The 22071-nt window shown below is 38.2% G+C and overlaps 1 long non-coding RNA gene across 1 annotated transcript in view; it reads left to right on the top strand.

The window, feature by feature from the left end:
* The first annotated feature begins 227 nt into the window (after positions 1–227).
* Positions 228–22071, top strand: part of LOC121382584 — a 47686-nt gene continuing 25842 nt past the window's right edge. The window contains exons 1-2 of the long non-coding RNA XR_005959185.1: positions 228–585; positions 15569–15673. This is a non-coding gene — a long non-coding RNA (uncharacterized LOC121382584). The remainder of the gene's footprint in view (positions 586–15568; positions 15674–22071) is intronic.

The raw sequence follows: 22071 nt of genomic DNA, 5'->3' as shown, positions 1-22071 counted from the left end.
TTACGTCTCCATCTATGCCCGAAGATTAAACGATGGGAAGGTTTAATCCGGGTCACTTGATATACAAGCGATCTAATCTCTCCTAATAGCCGCCTCCAACAGACATCAAATGGACAGTTTGCATGTAGTAAAACAAAAAAAGTGACTGCTCCAAGAATAACGCCCACGCACCATATCGTCCCGTTCAAGTTATCTGGACGTGAAATGGAAGCGCGTTCTCTCGAAATATCCCTTGATCATTTAACGAGTAGTTATCCAAAGTAGAATTGCCGGACTTTTGTTTTCCTCCCCTTTGTAAGAAGCACGTCATTACAACCCATGCATTTCATTCGTCAAGCGGCAATCCTCGAAAGAAAATCAGTGCATAATTTGTTACTGATAACGCGAGACGAAGAGTAGAGCTAATTAATTTCAATTCTCTGGCGTCTAAGTGTAATATTTATTTCTTATAACATTTGCGCCTCTTGCACGTCGACGAGAAGTGTGGGCGAAAAGTGTTCGAAGCCTGGTCAACTTGGCGTATAACCGACAGGAAGTGTTTTGCGAGTGGAAATGACTTGGGGGATGGGTCACTGACAAATCCAGGTAAGCTTTACATTTAACTAATAATTTGTGTCGTAATTAAAGAAACTCAATTGTGTTACTACTGTGTGTTTTTTGTTAAAACATAGCCATTCCAACCAGCTAAGCCTATATGTCAGAAATGTGTTCTGCCATTCCAACCAGATAAACCTATATGTCAGAAATGTGTTCTGCCATTCCAACCAGCTAAGCCTATATGTCAGAAATGTGTTCTGCCATTACAACCAGCTGAGACTATATGTCAGAAATGTGTTCTGCCATTCCAACCAGCTGAGACTATATGTCAGAAATGTGTTCTGCCATTCCAACCAGCTGAGCCTATATGTCAGAAATGTGTTCTGCCATTCCAACCAGCTGAGCCTATATGTCAGAAATGTGTTCTGCCATTCCAACCAGCTGAGCCTATATGTCAGAAATGTGTTCTGCCATTACAACCAGCTGAGCCTATATGTCAGAAACGTGTTCTGCCATTACAACCAGCTGAGCCTATATGTCAGAAACGTGTTCTGCCATTACAACCAGCTGAGCCTATATGTCAGAAACGTGTTCTGCCATTACAACCAGCTGAGCCTATATGTCAGAAACGTGTTCTGCCATTACAACCAGCTGAGCCTATATGTCAGAAACGTGTTCTGCCATTACAACCAGCTGAGCCTATATGTCAGAAACGTGTTCTGCCATTACAACCAGCTGAGCCTATATGTCAGAAACGTGTTCTGCCATTACAACCAGCTGAGCCTATATGTCAGAAACGTGTTCTGCCATTACAACCAGCTGAGCCTATATGTCAGAAACGTGTTCTGCCATTACAACCAGCTGAGCCTATATGTCAGAAACGTGTTCTGCCATTACAACCAGCTGAGCCTATATGTCAGAAACGTGTTCTGCCATTACAACCAGCTGAGCCTATATGTCAGAAACGTGTTCTGCCATTACAACCAGCTGAGCCTATATGTCAGAAACGTGTTCTGCCATTACAACCAGCTGAGCCTATATGTCAGAAACGTGTTCTGCCATTACAACCAGCTGAGCCTATATGTCAGAAACGTGTTCTGCCATTACAACCAGCTGAGCCTATATGTCAGAAACGTGTTCTGCCATTACAACCAGAAGCCTATATGTCAGAAACGTGTTCTGCCATTACAACCAGCTGAGCCTATATGTCAGAAACGTGTTCTGCCATTACAACCAGCTGAGCCTATATGTCAGAAACGTGTTCTGCCATTACAACCAGCTGAGCCTATATGTCAGAAACGTGTTCTGCCATTACAACCAGCTGAGCCTATATGTCAGAAACGTGTTCTGCCATTACAACCAGCTGAGCCTATATGTCAGAAATGTCTTCTGCCATTACAACCAGCTGAGCCTATATGTCAGAAATGTCTTCTGCCATTCTAACCAGCTGAGACTATATGTCAGATATGTGTTCTGCCATTCCAACCAGCTAAGACTATATGTCAGAAATGTGTTCTGCCATTCCAACCAGCTAAGACTATATGTCAGAAATGTGTTCTGCCATTACAACCAGCTAAGACTATATGTCAGAAATGTGTTCTGCCATTACAACCAGCTAAGACTATATGTCAGAAATGTGTTCTGCCATTCTAACTAGCTAAGACTATATGTCAGAAATGTGTTCTGCCATTCTAACCAGCTAAGACTATATGTCAGAAATGTGTTCTGCCATTCCAACCAGCTAAGACTATATGTCAGAAATGTGTTCTGCCATTCCAACCAGCTAAGACTATATGTCAGAAATGTGTTCTGCCATTCCAACCAGCTAAGACTATATGTCAGAAATGTGTTCTGCCATTCCAACCAGCTAAGCCTATATGTCAGAAATGTGTTCTGCCATTCCAACCAGCTAAGACTATATGTCAGAAATGTGTTCTGCCATTCTAACCAGCTAAGACTATATGTCAGAAATGTGTTCTGCCATTCTAACCAGCTAAGACTATATGTCAGAAATGTGTTCTGCCATTCTAACCAGCTAAGACTATATGTCAGAAATGTGTTCTGCCATTCTAACCAGCTAAGACTATATGTCAGAAATGTGTTCTGCCATTCCAACCAGCTAAGACTATATGTCAGAAATGTGTTCTGCCATTCCAACCAGCTAAGACTATATGTCAGAAATGTGTTCTGCCATTCCAACCAGCTAAGACTATATGTCAGAAATGTGTTCTGCCATTCCAACCAGCTAAGCCTATATGTCAGAAATGTGTTCTGCCATTCTAACCAGCTAAGACTATATGTGAGAAATGTGTTCTGCCATTCTAACCAGCTAAGACTATATGTCAAAAATGTACTCTAGTGGTGTCGTCAAACAAAACAAACTTTAACTTTTGAAGTGTTCTGAATTGTAAACATGATAAAAACATTTCAACTAATGTAAACATGATAAAGCAATTCAACTCATGTACACATGATAAAGCAATTCAATTCATGTAAACATGATACAGCAATTCAACTCGTGAAAACATGATAAAGCAATTCGACTAATGTAAATATGATAAAGCAATTCAACTTCTGTAAACATGACAAAGCAATTCAACTCATGTAAACATGATACAAGCAATTTAATTCATATAAACATGATAAAAGCAGAGTTGAAAGTTTTTATGATTTATTCGCAATTCCAGATTTTTAATTCTCTGTACGTTTCCGGGTTTTCCACTGTTTATCCAAAATGTTCCATATTCTCCATCTAAAACCTAAGATATGGTTTTGGTGATACTTTGCATACATTCTCAGTGGGGCGGACATGTTAGACCATTGTGCAACTCTAATTCTAGTTAACATCGGGCCAAAACTGTTGACGTAGCACCCGCTACAGCGATTTGAACTACAGGGGTCTAACCCGGATGTGTAAAATCTAATTTTCGGGTGGCAGAACATAAAACGTTGCAATTTGGTACCCACAATTGCTCGCTGTGGTTTTTGCAGCTGTGAGTCACAATCCAGGAGGTGCAAACTTAGCACGTACGAGCATTTTAAAACATTCAAGATGGCGTTCAAGAAGGCCGCCAAACTCTAGAACTTAAATACAGTATGATATAGGTTAAAGTTTGTTTTGTTTAACGGAGCCACTATAGCACATTGATTAATTAATCATCGGCTGTTGGATATCAAACATTTGGTAACTTTAACACATAGTCATCAGAGGAAACCCGCTACATTTTTTCCATTTGCAGACAGGGATCTTTTGTATGCACTTTCCCACAGCCAGGAAAGCTCATACCACGGCATTTGACCAGTTGTGTTGCACTAGTTGGAACAAGAAAACCCTCATTTAGTTGAATGGATCCTGCGACGCAAGCACCTCAAGCGAGCGCTCAATCGACCGAGCTAAATCCCGCACCGGTAAAAGATATTACTGGAGCCACGGATTTCATTTTGAACTACCGTGTTAATCACGACATTATTTCAGCATTTTAATCCAACATGGCCACCATTAGGGCACCCGGATGTAAACATTGTAGGTTTTTACATCCTACATTATCTAGATCGAGCAAAGGTAGCCTAACGATAACATTGTTTAGGAATTACAACAACTTCTTACTAATTGGAATTTTAAATCATCACAAAATTAAAAGATAACTACAAAAATGACCGTCGAAAGAAAGAAGTGGTGTTATTGTGCATTTTGTTTTACCTCAAACGTCTTGTTTTGTAAATTTCAGATATCGGGTCTTAGGGTGGAAGGAATTTAATAATTGGGTTCGTTTGCTAATGCAGAAAACATATGATCATTTCTTGAATCCAAGTTAGCCACCACTGTAGTGACTTGAACATAAATTGCAATTTATTGCACTTTACGTCAACTTATCAGCGACTCAGACATTTGGGTAATGGAATTAATTTATAAGTGAAATATTGCCAAGATGGGCAAAAACTACACCGGGTGTCACCCATATTTCACACCCGACAGGGAATTTGGGTTGAATAGCTGCATCGAATCAGACGCATGATTAAAAGAGGTGCAGACCTCAGTACATTGGCATTGCCACGATTTTATGGGGGGGGGGGGGGGGGGGGGGGTGTGTGTTAGAGGCCCATCATTGTGTATCATATACACTGGCCATGTGTCATGTTATAGTGCGACAGGAAAATATAAAAGGTGTTACGGCAAAGTATGATTGTGGTGAGCCAAGGCTATCATTAAATGACTATCTCATGAAGTATGATTGGGGTGAGCCAAGGCTATCATTAAATGACTATCTCATGAAGTATGATTGTGGTGAGCCAAGGCTATCATTAAATGACTATCTCATGAAGTATGATTGGGGTGAGCCAAGGCTATCATTAAATGACTATCTCATGAAGTATGATTGTGGTGAGCCAAGGCTATCATTAAATGACTATCTCATGAAGTATGATTGGGGTGAGCCAAGGCTATCATTAAATGACTATCTCATGAAGTATGATTGTGGTGAGCCAAGGCTATCATGAAATGACTATCTCATTTATTAGCTGTCTTTTAGGCTGTAATACTGCTACAGTGATTGAAGTTAGTATGAAACCAAATAACTTCCAACTGGGTCAAAGTTCAAGGTGCACCCAACTTTTGTTAGAGCAGTTCATACCACACGTTCAGTCATTGGTGATAAATGTTAGTGTGTTTGTTGTAAAAAAAAGAGTTTCATCTGGGCAAAAAATGTATGCAATTTTATTTCATCTAGTACCACTGTGTCAAAAGGCCTTGTGCTTGAAACATACATGGCATACCTGTAAAAAAGTATTCAAATTTTGTGCAGAACCAGGGTTGTCATAGAAGCTACCCGTTATCTCTGAAATGAGCATCTTCACCTTCAAATGTTTTCTGATTTACTTTAAGGGTGAGGGGTGATAGTATTTATATCTGTGGTGTTTAGGAAGAAGGAATGAAATGTTGTATTTAACGACGCACTCAACACATTGTATTTATGGTTATATGGCTTTGGACATATGGTTAAGGACCACACAGATATTGAGGGAGGAAACCCGCTGTCGCCACTTCATGGTCTACTCGTTTCAAGTAGCAGCAAGGGATCTTTTATATGCACCATCCCATATACATGATAGCACATACCACGGCCTTTGATGTACCAGTCGTGGTGCACTGGCTGGAGCGAGAAATAGCCCAATGGGTGCTTTACCACTGGGCTACGTTTTGCCCCCGCGGTGTTTATGTCGATTGATACGTTGCAGGTAGGAGTTTTAGCTATATATGTTACTATTGTCGTCTATGGGATTTGATTTGGTGGTATACACCATGAAGGATTTAATAGAATTATTCATGAGTGCATGTCATCACAACTGTACTTGTTCCAATGAGCTACGTCCGGTGCTAGTTTTGATTTCGTAAACTATTCTATGAGTGGCAGTCTTCTTTTGGCCGTGCAAAAGGGTGAAATCTCCAGTAAAGGATCTTCTCGGGAGTGGCTGCCCTCCTATGGACGAGGCACTAGATGGGCATTCATGCAATCATCCACTGTGTTGTCGTGCAGAGATACGGCCTTGTATTACGGCCTTGTTGGTAGTAGTAAACCAAATAACTTTCAAATGGGTCAAAGTTCGAAGTGCCTAACTTTTGATAGCAAAGTGAACACCACAACTCCTGTGACTGATGATAAATGTGAGTGTGTTGGTTGTAAAAAAAAAATAGTTTCATCTCGGCAAAAATGTATGCAATTTTATTTCATCTAGTACGACTGTGTCAAGTAGCGTTGTGCTTGAAACATGTATGGGGTACCTGTAAAAAACAGTACTCGAATTTTGTGCGGAACTAGGGTAGTCATAGACGCTACCTGTTATCTCAGAAATGAGCATCTTGACCCCCATTTTTTCTGATTCACTTTAAGGGCGAGGGGTGATAGTATTTATATCCGTAGCGTTTATGTCGAATGATACGCTGCAGGTAGGAGTTTTAGCCACACATGTTACTATTGTCGTCTGTGGGATTTGATTTGGTAGTATACTCCCTGTTAGATTTACAGGCATTGTGGTAGTTGGGGTCAAACCGAATGCAAGATTTTGCCACTTCTTTCTTTTGGTGGTCATTTTGGAAGTCATCTTGGATGTTAATGATGGCGCAATATTCCAAATGGCAAACCGTTGCTACATAAGTAAATTCCATAACCCTTAAATTCCACAATTCCACAATTTACCTTTGCTTTAGATGACCTGCCGACAAATATGACTGTATACTTATGTGTCTTCCCCTGTTCCCGTCCACATCATATTCAAAATAAAAGCTAAATGTCTTTCATGATGATGGATGAGGTGAAGCTATCGGGTGGCTAGTTATTAGTACTAAAATGAAACTCCTCGAAAATCGATGCTCAAAGACTAAAGTAAAAAATCTGGTTTTGAAGGATATCCGTTTTAATGATGTTCTATTCTGATCTCACTACACAGATGCCATCTGCCATAGAAAATCCATGTTAAATTGCCCAACTTCTTATGAAGATTGCTAATAGAACGCGTTCTCGTTGGTATTAACAACATATACCATTGCGAACATACATTATATATTGTAAGCATATTTAGCATTTATTTTCACTCCAAAATTGAGAACATTTCCGTCTTAGGTTTTTTCTATATGACCGCATCTGGCTGTATTACCGGTCCGAACCACCTGTTCAGGAACCGAGTCACACCGACCGCTTCTTCCGCTATACACCCATGTCCCGAAGGGTCAGTGCACAATATTACAAAATAACATGGGCAAAATCCAGCCAGAAGGCTTTCTATTAAAAATAGAAATTGTTTTAATTATTCCCCAATTACTAGAAGGGAAAATTTGAATCACATCACGTCACAATTAGGAACTATAGTGAACTGTGTAGCGAGACCTCTGTACTGATATTTCAAAAGCGATCGTGGAAAACGTCTGGTTTTTAAGGGAATTCCGGTTTTGTATATCAACCATTTAGTTACAATATAGGATAAGGCGATCCCCCCACCTCCCCTTGCACCTCGTTCGCTATATACTGTTCGATGGTGATGACCATAATACTGAGAGCTAACAACCAAGATAGGTTATGTCCTAGCTTATGGTTTTCAGATTAACAAGCTTCAACGTTTAAACAATTCAGAACAATAATTCTACTGCAATTTTGAAATGTTTTTCAGGCGCATGTGCAGAGGGAAGGTTTTAGCGGTTCTAGCAAATTTTCTTTTTTTCAATAATTTATTTTTCGGGGAGCATGACTCTACCCAGTTTAAACTTCGCTTGCCAGTCTGCGGTGTATCAATCGACATATTCACCATGGAGAAAAAATACTAACACCACTCACCCTTAAAGTAAATCAGAAAAAAATTGGGGTGAAGCTGCTCATTTCAGAAATAACTACCCTAGTCCATCACAGGCACCCCGTACATGTTTCAAGCACAAGGCTACTTGATACAGTGGTACTAGATGAACTAAAATTGTATTTTTACCCAGATACAACTTTTTTTATTAACAAACATACTCACATTTCTTCACCAATCACAGGACTTGTGGTATTAACTGCTCTATCAAAAGGTGCACCTCGAACATTGACCCAACCGGTGTCCAAGTTTCAAATTCCTCCCGTATTCAAGTTACTCCCCGGTAATTTGAACCTAGTTTCAGATTACCGGGGTTGTTTGAACCTAGTTTCAGATTACCGGGGGTTGTTTGAACCTAGTTTCAGATTACCGGGGTTGTTTGAACCTAGTTTCAGATTACCGGGGGTTGTTTGAACCTAGGTTCAGATTACCCCCGGGGTAGTTTGAACCTAGTTTCAAGCTACCCCCCTTAGTTTCAAACGACCCCCCGTGGGTAGCCTGAAACTGGAGGTAACTTGCACATATATGGTAGTTTCAAATTACCCCAAATTTCGGATTAACCCATTTAATATCTCAAACTAGACGGCGATTCATGAACGTGTTGTGAATTAGACTAATTTTACATAGTGATATTTCCTGGGGAGAAAAATGGTGAGTGACTGAATTATTGTTTAACGTCCGTGTATATACACAGACGACGTGATGTCGACGCAGGAAGGGGCTATACGTAAAATATAATAGGACAGACATATTATGTGTTCTATTATTTACGTATTGACTATTAACAGTTTAACTTCGGGGGGTACTTTGAACCAAGGTTCAAATTACCCGGGGGGTAACCTGAACCGGGGGGTAATTTGAACCTATTACACAGGAAGTTATTAGGTTTAGTACTCCTTCAACTGACGTCAGTAATGTTTTATTCACTTACAAAAAACTGCACTTGGTAGTGCCCCTGGGCTATGGCACTTCATATCGCAGCTATAGAAATTGCCGTCGCCGAGTTTGAGTCGAGTTATTTATTCATGTTGTATAGCTTTCCACTCCTCCTACTGCAGGTATATCCCACACAATTAACTGCATTAAAAACATGTTTAGAACAAAAAAGAAAAAGGAATTTTAAAATAAATAGGAAAATGGTGGACTATTGTCAATTTTGTAATAAGTGGCAATAAAACCTATTCTAGTTGTCAGCATCGATGTTTTAGAAACCAAAAATATACATACACACTGAAAATGAATATAAATTGACGTTATAATTTTAAAGTGGAAATTTAATTAGAGTCGATGGACTAAAACTAGTTATTTGGATTACAGGAGGACAGTCTATTTTTATTTAAGTATCAATTAGTTTCAGAATCCACTTTCCGCAGTGTCGAATTTCCGTCAAACACAGGCATACAGACCTGTATCACCTTTTTTTCACTGCACAAAACTAAGACGTTTTGAAAAGCCTATTTTTGTGTTTATATCCAATTAAGGTTCCTGTACGTGACCTGTGCCCACACCTCAGCTATCTGGGCTGTCTGCCCGGGACAGTGGGTTGGTGGTTAATTGTTAGGCCTAATACTTCCCCATTGAGTCGTTAAATCCATCTCTTGATGGGAGCCGGTACCGGGATACGAACCCAGTTCCTATCAGCTTTAAGGCTGATAACTTAACCACTACACCACTGATCGATGATTCTGTATAACTAACTTGTATTTGTGTGTCAGTCATAATATGGCAAAGGAAAGGAATATGTATTTTAACGAGAACTCAGCACATTAGAAATTTGTAAACTACAACTATGTCGTGTCCAATATATAGAGAATAACCGGTTAGTCTTAAGACGACTATTTCCTGCGAAGGTTAGAATAGCGATAAAACCGATATCTTAAAGGGACATTCCTGACTTTGCTGCAATTTTTAAGATGTTATCGACTAACAGAGACTTTCTAACGATTGTAATTACATATCAGATATGTTTTTCTGCATAACATATTAGTAGCTATATAATTAAATGTGTTTCTGATCGTTCTAATATTTGTCATAGGTTACATTTCATTTTATTTCCTAAAATATATTTTTTCGTACGTACGAAATTATTTAAAGACAAAATCCAGTTTGGGCTTCTTACAAATATTAAGACGACCAGAAACACATTGAATATACATACACTGGTATTCTAAAAAAAAGTTGAATTGTAGAAATAGTTTATTAGTCGTAAACATCTTACAATGCAGCAAACTTAGGAATGTCCTTTTAAGACAATAACCGATTATTATATTTATCCTACAATCCTACATAATACATAAACTCAGGAATGTCCCTTTAAGACAATAACCGATTATTATATTTATCCTATAATCCTACACAATACATAAACTCAGGAATGTCCCTTTAAGACAATAACCGATTATTATATTTATCCTACAATACTACATAATACCTAAACTCAGGAATGTCCTTTTAAGACAATAACCGATTATTATATTTATCCTACAATCCTACATAATACATAAACTCAGGAATGTCCCTTTAAGACAATAACCGATTATTATATTTATCCTACAATCCTACACAATACATAAAAACAATGAAATGAACCGTTTTATTTCACAACTTTACCGTTTACCAAATAAAAGAACAAGTAACTTTGAACAATACAACATTCCTTTGGTTATCACAGTTAGAAATGTATCTAGTCATCATATCTCAATACATGTAGTGATCACAGTTAGAAATGTATCTAGTCATCATATCTCAATACATGTAGTGATCACAGTTAGAAATGTATCTAGTCATCATGTCTCAATACCTGTAGTGATCACAGTTAGAAATGTATCTAGTCTTCATGTCTCAATACATGTAGTGATCACAGTTAGAAATGTATCTAGTCATCATATCTCAATACATGTAGTGATCACAGTTAGAAATGTATCTAGTCATCATATATGAATACATGTAGTGATCACAGTTAGAAATGTATCTAGTCATCATGTCTGAATACATGTAGTGATCACAGTTAGAAATGTATCTAGTCATCATGTCTGAATACATGTAGTGATCACAGTTAGAAATGTATCTAGTCATCATATCTGAATACATGCAGTGATCACAGTGAGAAATGTATCTAGTCATCATGTCTCAATACATGTAGTGATCACAGTTAGAAATGTATCTAGTCATCATATCTGAATACATGTAGTGACTGCAGGATAACTGTATCTAGTCATCATATCTCAATACATGTAGTGATCACAGTTAGAAATGTATCTAGTCATCATATCTGAATACATGTAGTGACTGCAGGATAAATGTATCTAGTCATCATGTCTCAATACATGTAGTGATCACAGTTAGAAATGTATCTAGTCATCATATCTCAATACATGTAGTGATCACAGTTAGAAATGTATCTAGTCATCATGTCTCAATACATGTAGTGATCACAGTTAGAAATGTATCTAGTAATCATATCTGAATACATGTAGTGACTACAGGATAAATGTATCTAGTCATCATATCTGAATACATGTAGTGACTGCAGGATAAATGTATCTAGCCATCATATCTTAATACATGTAGTGATCACAGTTAGAAATGTATCTAGTCATCATATCTCAATACATGTAGTGACCGCAGGATAAATGTATCTAGTCATCGTATCTTTATACATGTAGTGACTGCAAGATAAATGTATCTAGTCATCGTATCTCAATACATGTAGTGACCGCAGGATAAATGTATCTAATCATCGTATCTCAATACATGTAGTGACCGCAGGATAAATATATCTAGCCATCGTATCTCAATACATGTAGTGACCACAGGACAAATGTATCTAGCCATCGTATCTCAATACACGCAGTGACCGCAGGACAAATGTATCTAGCCATCGTATCTCAATACACGTAGTGACTGCAGGACAAATGTATCTAGCCATCGTATCTCAATACACGTAGTGACTGCAGGACAAATGTATCTAGTCATCGTATCGCAATGCATGTAGTGACCGCAGGATAAATGTATCTAGTCATCATATCTGAATAAATGTAGTGACCGCAGGATAAATGTATCTAGTCATCGTATCTGAATACATGTAGTGGCTGCAGGATAAATATATCTAGTCATCGTATCTTAATACATGTAGTGACTGCAGGACAAATGTATCTAGCCATCGTATCTCAATACACGTAGTGACTGCAGGACAAATGTATCTAGCCATCGTATCTCAATACACGTAGTGACTGCAGGACAAATGTTTCTAGCCATCGTATCTCAATACACGTAGTGACTGCAGGATAAATGTATCTAGTCATCGTATGTCAATGCATGTAGTGACCGCAGGATAAATGTATCTAGTCATCATATCTGAATAAATGTAGTGACTGCAGAATAAATGTATCTAGTCATCATATCTCAATACGTGTAGTGACCGCAGGATAAATGTACCTAGTCATCATATCTTAATGCATGTAGTGACTGCAGGATAAATATATCTAGTCATCGTATCTCAATACACGTAGTGACCACAGGACAAATGTATCTAGCCATCGTATCTCAATACACGTAGTGACTGCAGGATAAATGCCATCGTATCCCAATACACGTAGTGACTGCAGGACAAATGTATCTAGCCATCGTATCTCGATACACGTAGTGACTGCAGGACAAATGTATCTAGCCATCGTATCTCAATACACGTAGTGACTGCAGGAGAAATGTATCTAGTCATCGTATCTCAATACACGTAGTGACTGCAGGACAAATGTATCTAGCCATCGTATCTCAATACACGTAGTGACCGCAGGACAAATGTATCTAGCCATCGTATCTCAATACACGTAGTGACCGCAGGAGAAATGTATCTAGTCATCGTATCTCAATACACGTAGTGACCGCAGGACAAATGTATCTAGCCATCGTATCTCAATACACGTAGTGACCGCAGGACAAATGTATCTAGCCATCGTATCTCAATACACGTAGTGACCGCAGGACAAATGTATCTAGTCATCGTATCTCAATGCACGTAGTGACCGCAGGATAAATGTATCTAGTCATCGTATCTCAATGCATGTAGTGACTGCAGGATAAATGTATCTATTCAGCATATCTGAATAAATGTAGTGACCGCAGGATAAATGTATCTAGTCATCGTATCTCAATACATGTAGTGACTGCAGGATAAATGTATCTAGTCATCGTATCTCAATGCATGTAGTGACCGCAGGATAAATGTATCTATTCATTATATCTGAATAAATGTAGTGACTGCAGGATAAATGTATCTAGTCATCATATCTCAATACGTGTAGAGACCGCAGGACAAATGTATCTAGCCATCTTATCTCAATACACGTAGTGACCGCAGGACAAATGTATCTAGCCATCGTATCTCAATACACGTAGTGACCGCAAGACAAATTATCTAGTCATCGTATCTCAATACACGTAGTGACTGCAGGATAAATGTATCTAGCCATCGTATCTCAATACACGTAGTGACCGCAGGACAAATGTATCTAGCCATCGTATCTCAATACACGTAGTGACCGCAGGAGAAATGTATCTAGCCATCGTATCTCAATACACGTAGTGACTGCAGGACAAATGTATCTAGCCATCGTATCTCAATACACGTAGTGACTGCAGGACAAATGTATCTAGTCATCGTATCTCAATGCATGTAGTGACTGCAGGATAAATGTATCTATTCATCATATCTGAATAAATGTAGTGCCCGCAGGATAAATGTATCTAGTCATCGTATCTCAATACATGTAGTGACTGCAGGATAAATGTATCTAGTCATCGTATCTCAATGCATGTAGTGACCGCAGGATAAATGTATCTATTCATCATATCTGAATAAATGTAGTGACTGCAGGATAAATGTATCTAGTCATCATATCTCAATACGTGTAGAGACCGCAGGACAAATGTATCTAGCCATCTTATCTCAATACACGTAGTGACCGCAGGACAAATGTATCTAGCCATCGTATCTCAATACACGTAGTGACCGCAGGACAAATTATCTAGTCATCGTATCTCAATACACGTAGTGACTGCAGGATAAATGTATCTAGCCATCGTATCTCAATACACGTAGTGACCGCAGGACAAATGTATCTAGCCATCGTATCTCAATACACGTAGTGACCGCAGGACAAATGTATCTAGCCATCGTATCTCAATAACGTAGTGACTGCATGACAAATGTATCTAGCCATCGTATCTCAATACACGTAGTGACTGCAGGACAAATGTATCTAGTCATCATATCTCAATGCATGTAGTGACTGCAGGATAAATGTATCTATTCATCATATCTGAATAAATGTAGTGCCCGCAGGATAAATGTATCTAGTCATCGTATCTCAATACATGTAGTGACTGCAGGATAAATGTATCTAGTCATCGTATCTCAATGCATGTAGTGACCGCAGGATAAATGTATCTATTCATCATATCTGAATAAATGTAGTGACTGCAGGATAAATGTATCTAGTCATCATATCTCAATACGTGTAGAGACCGCAGGATAAATGTATCTAGCCATCTTATCTCAATACACGTTGTGACCGCAGGACAAATGTATCTAGCCATCGTATCTCAATACACGTAGTGACCGCAGGACAAATTATCTAGTCATCGTATCTCAATACACGTAGTGACTGCAGGATAAATGTATCTAGCCATCGTATCTCAATACACGTAGTGACCGCAGGACAAATGTATCTAGCCATCGTATCTCAATACACGTAGTGACCGCAGGACAAATGTATCTAGCCATCGTATCTCAATACACGTAGTGACTGCAGGACAAATGTATCTAGCCATCGTATCTCAATACACGTAGTGACTGCAGGACAAATGTATCTAGTCATCATATCTCAATGCATGTAGTGACTGCAGGATAAATGTATCTATTCATCATATCTGAATAAATGTAGTGCCCGCAGGATAAATGTATCTAGTCATCGTATCTCAATACATGTAGTGACTGCAGGATAAATGTATCTAGTCATCGTATCTCAATGCATGTAGTGACCGCAGGATAAATGTATCTATTCATCATGTCTGAATAAATGTAGTGACTGCAGGATAAATGTATCTAGTCATCATATCTCAATACGTGTAGTGACCGCAGGATAAATGTATCTAGTCATCATATCTTAATACATGTAGTGACTGCAGGATAAATGTATCTAGTCATCGTATCTCAATACATGTAGTGACTGCAGGATAAATGTATCTAGTCATCGTATCTCAATGCATGTAGTGACCGCAGGATAAATGTATCTAGTCATCATATCTGAATAAATGTAGTGACTGCAGGGTAAATGTATCTAGTCATCACATCTCAATACATGTAGTGACTGCAAGATAAATGTATCTATTCATCATATCTTAATACATGTAGTGACTGCAGATAAATGTTAATACATGTAGTGACTGCAGAATAAATGTATCTAATCATCATGTCTTAATATATGTAGTGACTGCAGGATAAATGTATCTAGTCATCATATCTTAATACATGTAGTGACTGCAGGATAAATGTATCTAGTCATCATATCTCAATACATGTAGTGACCGCAGGATAAATGTATCTAGTCATCATGTCTTAATACATGTAGTGACTGCAGGATAAATGTGAGTATTTTGGAACTTAGTCATTGAGTTACTGTCTTTTCAGAATTTGATGACAGTCAACACGAAGTGAGATGATCTGACGCCTGTTTCTGTCTGGTTATTGTATACAGTTTGAAATCTCAACACAACACGGAGACTGTCGTGTCAGGTAGGCGAGCTAGCAACAGGTACATAGACGCAAATTTCTCCGAAAAACCATTATTTACAAGGTCACACCTTCCGAAATAACTCACCTTGGTGGATCCATTCAACTGTCCTCTTACGTCTTTCTGGATACTTTATAGACCTTCAAGGAATATGTCATGGTATGGGAGATTGCGTGCAGCAAATTATCACAATTTTAGGATAAGTCCTCACCATCTATCCATTCATTCATACATCCATCCATCCATCCATCCATCCATCAATCCATCCACGGGGATGCACCATAAGAGTATAAACAAACAAAAGAAAGAAAGAAAGAAAGAAAGAAAAAAACCAAAGGATTAATTTGGTCATTGTATTTAAAATTGGTATTCGGATATCTCCACTATTTGTAAACAGAACGCACGTCCATGCATCCACCTAACCATCCATCCATGTATGGATGCACCATAAGGGTATAACGAAATAATAGGCCAGGAACATTAGGTCAAAATTGGTGTTTAACCCGGAAATAAATAGTACAGAGCTGATTTTTTCAAGATAGTTGCAGAATATCTGTAGTAATAACATATTAAAAGTCCCCAAGTTTCCGAGGTGTGCTAACTTTACTACAGACGTCTTCAGCATTTGAGAGCCGGTAATATACTATAGGACCACTATCGCATGCACATTTTAAACATTTGCGAGAAGATATTTAAAACAAAAATAAGAATAAATATTTTTACTAGTATAAAGTTAAAAAATAAATAACAACAGAAATGTTATTGTAAGGATGTCCGTTTTTGTTGTTTGTTATGTTGAATTACGACGATAGTTTAAATTAGGCCTACTTATACAGTAAAGTTTGTTTTATTTAACGACGCCACTAGAGCACATTGATTTTTTATCTTATCATCGGCTATTGGACGTCAAACATATGGTCATTCTGACACTGTTTTTAGAGGAAACCCGCTGTCGCCACATAGGCTACTCTTTTTACGACAGGCAGCAAGGGATCTTTTATTTGCGCTTCCCACAGGCAGGATAGCACAAACCATGGCCTTTGTTGAACCAGTTATGGATCACTGGTCGGTGCAAGTGGTTTACACCTACCCATTGAGCCTTGCGGAGCACTCACTCAGGGTTTGGAGTCGGTATCTGGATTAAAAATCCCATGCCTCGACTGGGATCCGAACCCAGTACCTACCAGCCTGTAGACCGATGGCCTGCCACGACGCCACCGAGGCCGGTACCCCCTACTTATACATTTACATTTTTATTTAAATATATAATGTGTACCTAATTATTAAGATAAATCATTTGACAATACTTTTTCGGAAATAAAAATCTTCTTCAAACTTCTTGTGAGCAGTATATCAAGGATTAACATTATATAACATCTAAACTAAAAATAGTTTTTTATTCTTACACCAAAAGAAGCACACGCATAAGAATGATCTTTAGAAATAATAAAGGTTATTGTGTTAGGATCGTGTGTGGAGAGGAATCTTAAACTAATACACATATATAACCCGTCCTCGACCCTTCCAGCGCCTCCTACGTCCATATTAAAGGATATTTGCGTAAATTAGTGATCATTTGTGTCAGCCATTTATTTATATCACGCAACAAACGTGGCTGTAATTTCGTTTACTTTGAGACGATATAATATAATCGACTCCGGAAATAGAAGAGCGATCCGAAAATAAGTCGGGGGGAGTTAAAACTGCTTTCATTTCCTATTAGGCCACATTAGTCCGGTTGATTGTCTTAGGCAAAGTGCTGCCATAAAGGAATCCCTCTCGCAGTAATGAGATCGACACCTACACAAACAGAGATAGACTGAGGAAAAGCTTTTCACACAAATCGACGTTGGTAACTACTGCTTCTAACTAGCTCTCGTCCAATTTATCAGGGTCGTGTTCAGGAGGGCGAATGCTTGACTGGTTCCCATGCTAGATAGATAGATAACTACTTTAACGTGCTCACATACCACTAGGGTGCGACGTCCGATAAGATCGGTGGCCTGACTCGGGATGGGGGGGGGGGGGGGGAGGGTAGAGTTGAAAATGGGCCAAATTTTGAAAATAGCAATTAGTAAAAACGTTAATAGAATTTTTTTTAAAAGAAGAAAAAAAAAAGTTACAAGCCAAAAATAAAAAGAATTGACTGTTCGGCCGAATATTTGTATAATTTGGAGCATTTTAGAAGGACAGTCCAAAAATAAATAACAGAAAGAAGAGAGGATCGGACTATTTAATAATATTAAAAAAAAGAAGTAATTTCGATCTAAAATTTTGAACGAAGGTCTAAAAGTTTAAAGTCCGATATATATGTCCACGTGAGTGGCCTCGTTAAGGCCGTTTGGGTGCACAGCTTATAGGGACGAGATGGGTTGCATCCCGTCAAGAAAACCCCTAGATAGTCATTAGATGTTGAAGGTGAAGTGCTGTGCTGAAATACAGATCTCGAGAAGCCGGATCCGTCTGAACTAAAGAGAGTATCAGACTAGGGTATAGTCCAGTCGTCATGGGTTGGTATAGTGGTGCGGACGGGCCCGACTCCGGAGGATACGGGTTCCCATGCTGTTTATATCCAATCACATCCACTTAACGCAAATTTACTCAAGCGAACGAGGGCAAGCGCTCGGTGTCTTGAATATGTCACAAACTGCAGAACGCTCGCGGATAATTTGATTGATTTTCATGCTTTCCATTCCAATCGCATTTATTTAATGTGATGCGCAAAAGTCTCGTTCTCGAGCGACTTCAAGCGATGGGTCTCTTGAACATGCCCGTTGTCACATGATGAAATGCAGGGAAATGTCCGAAAAAGACGGACGGCAGGATGTGTGAATAAAACATTTATAACAGGCCCAGCTAACTAAACCGTACATCCAAGGAATTGATAGCGAGCTACTAATTATTGTTGATGTGCATTTCCACGTGTTATTTATTTTCATCAGGAGACGGCGATCAGAATACTCATATCTTACAATTGACAGCCACCAACATACGTAAACTTTCACGGCACTGGTGCAAGCTGAGGGTGGGGTCTCCCATTGTTGTTGTTTTTTGTTTTGTTTTTTAATATCCCTGAAATGTACAGTGCTAGAACAGCGAGTCCTGTAATCTAAAACTGCGTCCCACCCTTTCCAGATTTTCGCAACCTTAAACGAATTGCTGTGAGAGATATCAAACATGTCGGATACAACATGGGTGGGCATTACATAGCATTTGTCTTTCAACGAGTTAATTCAAAACGTAACTAACCAGAGGAAGCCTGTCAAGAAAGTTTTTAATCAACGAGTTGTAAGATAATTGATATTTAATGGATCCGCGTTAAATAGTCCATGGGCCAGTGCCGTAATTGGTATCACCTCGGCGGGCAACTTCTCATGGTGGTTTTTTAAAATTATTAGCCCTATACCTATAGTTAAAACATTAATGTGATAGACTTTCCTAAGGCAGCCCTCTACGTTAAAGGGACATTCCTGAGTTTGGTGAATTGTAAGATGTTTCAGACTAATAAAATATTTCTACGATTAAACTTACATATTAAATATATTAACTTGTTTAGAATATCAGTGTCTGTATATTCAATGTGTTTCTGGTCGTCTTAAAATTTGTAAAAAGCCCAACCTGGAGTTTGTCATCAAATAATTTCGTACGTACGAAAAACGTATATTTTAGGAAATAAAATGAAATTTAAACTAGTACAAATATTAGAACGATCAGAAACACGTTTGATATATGGCCACTAATATTTTATGCAGAAAAATATATTTGATATATAATTACAATCGTTAAAAGTCTCTGTTAGTCGATACCATCTTAAAAATTGCAGCAAACTCGGAATGTCCCTTTAACGTTTCCCTCTAAGAGCCAGATGGCGCCTACTTGTATTTGTATATAGATAGTATGAAATGTTTTAGTCGCAAAAGAAAAACAATTGTCGTATATGCGACCAACTCTGTGGCAATGTAGAGGGCTGTAAGGAGTAGCGTTTTGGTGGATATAACCACATAAACATAGAGAGGTGAGAACAAATTCTTCAACAATATTTTGGGGTAGTGAAAACAAAATGTACCATAACATTGCAACCAATGAACAATTAAAGCCCTTTACAAACTGATATATGATATGTACAAATTGGATTAATAATGAGGTCACCAGAGGTCAAACGGTCATGACATTTTAGTGATTTTAGAAATCTACCACCTTGGTATTAATGGTATTACTGCTTCATGAGATATATATTTCAACTTAATTGTCCAGCCACTGGGCTTTTTCTCGTTCCAACCAGTGCTCCACAACTGGTGTAACAAAGGCCGTGGTATATATTATCCTGTCTGTGGGATGATGCATATAAAAGATACCTTGCTGCTAATCGAAAAGAGTAGCCCATGAAGTGGTGACAACGGGTTTCCTCTCTCAATATCTGTGTGGTCCTTGACAATATGTCCGACGCCATATAACCGTAAATAAAATGTGTTGAGTGCGTTGTTAAATAAAATATCTCCTTCCTTAATTGCCCAGATTGTGAATGATAAACACTGTGAGTAATTAAAGGGGTCAATGTTAAATTGTTTTGAAAAACGTGTCTTTACAACAAACGACAGGAAGTCATTTTTCATTGGTTGCAAAGTTATGATATATTTTGTTTTCCCTACACCAAAATGTTATATTAAAAACACCATGGGAATTTGCCCGCCCAGGTGATACCCATTTATTAAAAATTCAGGCTCTGGCACATAGACTAAAAACCAGGTTTGAAAGAGATTTAAATGTCTTTTCCAACCACAAATTATTTACTACGCATTCGCAGCTGCACAGTTAACATACGTCATAGAGATATCAGCTTCAAAATAGTCCGTGTTACTGGTTTATGTGGACAGCTTTGTAGATTGCGACATCACCGTAAAACAACCAATCACGATATTTAAATCAACTTTCTACACGTGCGTTATCTCTGTGTGATACCAAAACTTGCACAAAAGGCGGAGCGAGAACGTTTTTTAAGGGGTGATGGGACTGAAAAAGGGCACATGGACATCTCGTGAATACGGCAACCCAATGATAAAAAAGGCACTAGAATACATTGTATATTTAGGGGGACGGGTCCAATGGATTAGCCTCGTTCTTTGAAAAATGTGTGTAAGAAATATTTGTAACAAAACGAAAATGTGTTTTTGTTCTTTTAAAGTGATACGCGCCAAAAGATGCTAGCATGTAGAGGTATGGAAGAGACAATGCATTATCGTCCTATGTAGTTTACTGTGCCCCGTTCGCTCCACCCCTCCCACGCTTCCCACCAATAACGCCATTTTGGTTTTACAAGCATGTAAACTGACGGCAAAATCTCCAGAGTGAATGAAATGTCAACTATCATTGATTTAGTAATGAAGTGAAATAAATACTCATTTGGCCTGATTACTAAATCTATGACAACTGACACTCCACTTACAGGGGGAATTTTACCAGTCAATTTGCACACGTGTGTGTGTATACACATGCATACATACTTGCATACACACATATATGCATACACACACACACACACACACACACACATGCATACATGCATACATACACAAATAAATTAAATTAAATTAATTTTAAAAATAGAAAATAAAATAAAATAAAATAATGTAAAATAAAATAAAATTTTAAAACATAAAAAATTAAACAATAATATAGTTTCCCAAACAGGATTAGTTCGTGGACATATTAAATCACCATAGGCTAAAAATAAATCCATGTAACATACAAGATTTACCTCAGTTTGTTAGAGCACATTAATTAATCTCTGGAATATTTTGCAATCGTGCAAAGAAACAACATCTATATAAATGTTTTTTTGAAATATGAATATAGACCACTTCATGATGTTGAACTCTTTTATGTAATATAACTTTTCCTTCAAAGTGTGATGTGGGATCAACTTATTTTCACAAAGTACGTACGCGAGACTTGTAAATGGAAGTTGCATAATGCAGCAATAACAGCCGTTGGTACGGGTCTGGTCAGTCGCAGCTTGGCACATAGCGAATGAGATTAAAACGAATAATATAAGTTGTAGAAGCATCACGAGGGGTATATGGCTTTTTATGTACCCTCTGTGTGTTCTTTTACCCCGAGCCGAAGGTAGAATTTATCTTGCCGACATGTTAAACCATATAGCCAGTGACGAAAAATAGTTCAATCGATAAACGAGTTTTTAACTTCAAATGTTTGTAATACGAAATTGTCTCAAACAGATATTAATAACCAAAATAAAAAAAACACTTTTTTTTATCAGAAATGTATGTAGTAAAAAAATAAAAATATTAAAAATAAAAAACAAAAAAACAACTGTTGCTAATCGTGCATTAATACAATAACACCACGACCGTAATTAGGTGGCAGAGTTCAACATTGCAGC

Source organism: Gigantopelta aegis, chromosome 10 (assembly GCF_016097555.1).
Source record: "Gigantopelta aegis isolate Gae_Host chromosome 10, Gae_host_genome, whole genome shotgun sequence".
Taxonomy (NCBI): domain Eukaryota; kingdom Metazoa; phylum Mollusca; class Gastropoda; order Neomphalida; family Peltospiridae; genus Gigantopelta; species Gigantopelta aegis.
The sequence above is the reverse complement of the archived record's forward strand: the minus strand, read 5'-3'. Positions and strand labels throughout refer to the sequence as shown.